The 5,746-nt window shown below is 38.5% G+C and overlaps 1 pseudogene; it reads left to right on the forward strand.

The window, feature by feature from the left end:
• The first annotated feature begins 1,186 nt into the window (after positions 1-1,186).
• LOC144430570 (zinc finger BED domain-containing protein 5-like) lies at positions 1,187-3,543 on the forward strand (annotated as a pseudogene).
• Positions 3,544-5,746: the final 2,203 nt, after the last annotated feature.

Raw genomic sequence — 5,746 nt, forward strand, 5'->3', positions numbered from 1 at the left:
ACTACAAAACTCTTATAGAGTCAAAAAAAAAAAAGATAATTAGAAATATTTGAGATGAACAGAACAGTTGCAGGAAAATACGTATAACAATAGCTACTCTTTTCATAATTTGTACAATTTCTAGTGCAGACCTTTAGGAGATTATCAAATGAAAAATTCCAACAAGCAAAGATAAAATTTCAGAGCGTTTTATTCAACATAGAACTAAATACAGATTAGGCTACATTGCATATTTTTCAAAAGTACATAATACGTATACTGTACTGGTTTGTTGTACTTTTCATGTATTTTTTCCTGTGTTTCATGTTTTTTTTTAATTCGTTTACTTCATGCAATGCTCAATGGAATAAATATTCGTGCGTCGAATTTTTCATGTACTTTATTTATTACTCGTTGGAATGAGTAGTCATGCTTATTTTTATTGAACCCTTGATGAACTTTATATAATGCACAGTGGAATGAATAGCTATGCTTACTTTTAGTGAATTCTTGTTTCTTTTTCAACAGATATCTGTGCAGGTGCAGTCGCACTCGAGTTTAGATAAGATAACGTATATTTCTGCGTTCTGTTTCTCTGAAGTTCTGCTTCTTATATCACTTGATTTCATGATTCTATAGTTTTAATATTAGTGCACTCTGTGTATCAAGTGACTGTTCCTCAGGTTTTATTATTTTTGTTACGAGGGGCGGGGGTGTTTCCAAATTCAGGGGGTGGTAGATATTTTGTTATTGGTGATAAAAGTATATGTAACTTTGGTTCAACGACCGTTTAGTATACACCAGGGGTCACCAACGCGTTGCCCGCGCGCACCAAGTCGCTCCTCGGCTTCGAAAAGGTTGGTGACCCCTGGATACACCATACTTTTGTTTAATTCTTCTATTGTATTCCTGCTTCATGTACAAGTATGCCACCGTGGAGTATCATGAGTGTGGATTCGAAACTATTCTTGGATCCTGAATCCAATAACATTGGTTGGTATTCTCAAATTTCGCGTGACGTCATAACCACGTGACAAAGTCGCTCGACCAAAACTGCAGGTATATCTTGCTGGACTGTCGTCTGCCGTGAACTGTTTTGCGCGCTCGTTTCCTGCAGTTGTGTTTGAAAGTATATCTATTTTGTAGCGTTAGTTGGTATAGCCTATGTTTGCACGGCATTTGTTTGTTCCTGTAGCTCAGTGATTCCCAACCTGTGGTACGCGTACCACTAGTGGTACGCGAAGGTCTTCCAGGTGGTACACGAGCACATTCTGTTTTTTTTTTCAATCGACGATAGTTCTTAATTAATTAAGGTGCTTTTTTGAAGGCGTCGTGGTAAGGGACGTCTTTTTTTACTTCTAGCCATTGTGACGTCATAGAATTGTCTAAATTGTATGTGCGCGTCGCGAGCGCTGGATGGTACTGGTAACACACCAGGAGCTAGTTTAACGTGGTGGTTTGTTTAAGGAAGGTTTGTCATTGACAAATTTTCATTTATTATTGCGATAAATAGTATTTTTCATTTGACTTTATACCATGTCCAAGCGAAATTATGATCCAGATTATTTAAAATACGGTTTCATCTCGATCGAACACAAAGGAGAAGTTCTACCGCAATGCGTGTTCTGCATGAAGACCCTTTCCAACGCGTCCATGAAACCCAGCCTGCTTCTACGTCATCTTAGAACGAACCACGCTGATAGGAAGAATCGAGATCTGAGCTACATCCGGCGACTTGCGGAGCAAATGAAGCGGCAGCGTTTGGACAGAACTGGCCTATTCCGCCAGAAGGGGGCAGAGATTGTCAAAGCGTCGTATGAAGTCGCTTTCTTGGTGGCTAAAAGCATGACAGCTCATACCATTGCAGAGTCTCTCATAATGCCGGCGGCAAAGATTTTGGTCAGACATGTGATGGGAGAGGAGTCGTGGCAAAGTTGGACAGTGTGTCCCTCTCTAACAATACTGTAAAGCGCCGTATCGAGGAGATGTCAGTTGACATAGCCGATCAAGTTACTGCGGGAGTAAGAGCTTCAAAATTTGGGTTTGCAATACAGGTTGACGAATCTACAAATGTTTCGAACTGCAGTCAACTACTTGTCTACGTCCGTTTCACACAGGATAATGCTGAAAAAACAGAATTACTGCTGAGCCAAGAGTTGTGCAGTACAACAAAAGGAAAGGATGTTTTCAGCGTTCTAGACAATTTCTTCAAGCTGAATAGACTGGATTGGCGCAAACTAATCGGATGCACAACAGATGGGGCTCCGTCCATGCTTGGTCGAAAGTCTGGGTTTCAAGCCCATGTGAAAGCCGTGTCACCAAACGTCACCGGTATACACTGTTTTATACACAGATTCGCCCTTAGCGCCAAGATACTTCCACCGAAGTTGTTATCGTGCTTGAACCGAATTATTAAAATTGTGAATTTTGTTAAAGCGTCAGCTCTAAATAGTCGCCTGTTTAAGCTGATCTGCGAAGATCTCGGTTCCGATCACACTTGTTTTCTCTATCACACAGAAGTGCGCTGGCTCTCCAGGGGAAATACAACAAAACGTCTTTTTCAATTGAGGAATGAACTTCTTGTGTTTTTACGGGAGAAAGATCACGAGTTTCAGAAAGATCTGGAGGATGAGGGATTTGTCATAAGATTGGCTTACTTGGCAGACATTTTTGAAACCATCAACCGTTTAAATTTGTCGTTTCAAGGACCAAACTGTACTATCGTAGAGTTTATTTCAAAACTGAGAGCGTTTGTCCGGAAGTTGGACCTCTGGAAAAATAACGTAGATAGCAAGCAATATGGAATGTTTACATCCTTGACAACCCTTCCCAGCGCGCCCAATGATGAAGTCTCCCACGAAATCGTTGATCACCTGTCACTGCTCAATGCCGAATTGAGGCATTACTTTCCGGATGTTATATGTTGTGCCTACATAACCGATCCATTTTCTATTGATCCAGCCGACCTGCCTGTCGGGACTGGGGAGCAAGAGGAGCTCATAGATATCCAGGCTGACCAGACTGCAAAGACGAGACACAAAGAATGTTCTCCAATCAACTTCTGGCTTAGCATGGCTTCCTCATATGTGACGCTTGCTTCTCGCGCTATTCCCCAACTGTTAATTTTTCCTTCGACGTGGGAGTGCGAGCAAGGGTTTTCATCCCTTATGACTATCAAATCTAAGAAACGAAACAGACTCCTTGAGCCAATGCATGACTTCCGATTAGCTGTGAGCAAATGTATGCCACGCATCGACCAGCTCGTAGAAAATAAACAAATGCAGCCATCGCATTGAATGAATTGATTGTTTTGTTGTTATTTCATTATGTTGTTCTTCTTTTGAATAGTGGCGGAAAAACAATAACATGCACCACATCAATCTTGGCTGATGCGGCCTAGTTTAATAGAATTTGTTGTTACACTTTGCATGAATCAAATACGTTATTATGACGTCACAAACGGTGAGGAATAGCTTTTCGCGCGCATTATTTGTGTAGGTGGTACGCGAGCACTGCACCAAATCCCGAAATGGTACGTGGGTGGATAAAGGTTGGGAAACACTGCTGTAGCTTAATAGTACAAGGCTTTATGATAATATGTTACGATGAGACAGGGTGTTAGCACTGCAGTATTTTTGGTTTGCCTGGATCTGTAACAGTTTTTTTGTCTGTCATTTCCAAATTTTTACCAGCATATGGTACTGTACGTAACGCGTATATAGACTATAAATAATCTCCTTTTTATTGTTGTGCATTAATCCATATAATGGCGTCGTCAGCTTCTGTATATAGCATTCACCACCCGGATTTCAATACAAAAAAAAAACGCTAGCCTACTTTGAAAAACTTAAGATGTGTCACTTGGAAGAATGAACCTAGGCTATATGTCACCACAGGATGCATGAGTGGATAAAACATCTCTATGGCCAAAGGTTGAATACCCTGACGTATATATTAATATCTCATCAATACACCTAGAATATACACAAAAGAGGCCATGAAAAACAGGAAAAGTTTGGAAGCATACAAAATTGAACCGTTCCAGCGTTCGGTGTACAAGCTATTAAAAATTTGACAGTGGAATGTTTTTTGTAACTAGAGTATACTTGGGCTCGGGCAAGTAATCGTTTCGGTCTATTGATAAATATTTGACAGCAGTCTATGATGCCAATCTTGGGAAGTATTGTCGAAAAAGTGGTGGAAGAGTTTTAATATTTGCTTCACAGTCCAACAAATCAGAAACGACATTTTGTTTTCGATTAAATCAATCCAGCGCCAGAATGCGTTGTCGAGATTTGATTTAGACAAATTGAATATGTCTGCTAACGTATCAATAACGTATTAACATGTTTGTTTAAGCGTAGTTTCATGAGGGTCATGAGCATTTTATAATAGCACAGATCTGGCAAACAGGGGTAGAGGAAATTGAACATAACATCAAATGTTTCTACTGGTAAACCAGTATAGTAAATGAATTTTTTTGGCTATTTGCTCAAGTTCTTGTAACTAAAAATGTTGAAATTTTCTAGTTTTTCCACTGCCTCATTTCTCTCCATTCTAAGCTGCAAAAGTTCTGCCTCAAAGTTTTCTAAATTAACTAATTTGTCTAAAACTTCATCTTTCTCTTTTCTGATTCGTAAATTTTACTCCTCGAGTAACTCCAATTGATTTTCTTTGGCGGTTGTATTTGACTCACTATGAGATGAAGCTGCAGTATCGACTGGTTCTGTATCTCTATTGAATAGTTCTATTTTATGACTTTTTGCTTTTTTATGCAAACTGTACTGTATATTTATTCATTGTATCCGTTTTTATTTGAACTTGTTTTTGTGATGACAAATATACGATTGATTGATATGCACACTTCTATCTTTTGTACTGCTGTATCTGGAAAGTCTTTTTAAATTGGATTTACTCTAGGCGGCCGAATATACAAAAATTGATAGAAAGTCTGGATGACAGGGATCTTTAACTGGTTTGCCTGAAAAATAAATTTCTTGCAATTTTTTTGACATGACAACAACTCAGATACTTTCAGAAATTCAATATTTCAGTTTATTTCACCAATGAAGAAGTGCAGTAGTGGTACAGTGCATAAGTGTACGTCAAGAAAAAAACACAACAGAGAGCATTACAAGAGTTTACATACATATTAAAAATAGAGCAATTCCAGAAATAAAAAAAACTATTGGCAAACATATGGATATTTACCACTGATAAAGTGCTTACCGCAAATGTAGACATTTGGGCCCATTTGATTCCACGCGTTAGATAGATAGTTTATTTTGAAAACTCCATAACAGACATAAATTAAAGATGGAGAATTCTGGAGAGCAAGCAAAACCAATATAATCTCATGCAAAGATATTGTTGGGAGTGGAATGTAATAAATTGGCAAAGATAGTCATACCCATGAAAGCTTTAAGAAGAACCGATTGCTAGATGGGGCATTGCGGAAAAGGTGATATGTGGTTTAATATACAAACAAACGCAAAACCATGACGGCAAATTCGGTGTGCGGACACTCATAAAAACAATTATAAAGAAAAACACTAATCACATGTGAACAGGTCTGTAGCCTATAATTGATATATTGACGTGGCCAGCATTGTTAAAACAGTATACACACAGAGAGAACAAAACAAAAATATGCCATTAAATGAATGTTTAAAAACGTTGAGTATTGATATGGTCATAGTAAGTTACCCTGCAAACTATTTACACATGTTATATAGTCGAATATTCATTTAGTATTCGTTCCATCGCT

The sequence above is a fragment of the Styela clava genome, chromosome 12 (assembly GCF_964204865.1).
Source record: "Styela clava chromosome 12, kaStyClav1.hap1.2, whole genome shotgun sequence".
Classification (NCBI taxonomy): Eukaryota; Metazoa; Chordata; class Ascidiacea; order Stolidobranchia; family Styelidae; genus Styela; species Styela clava.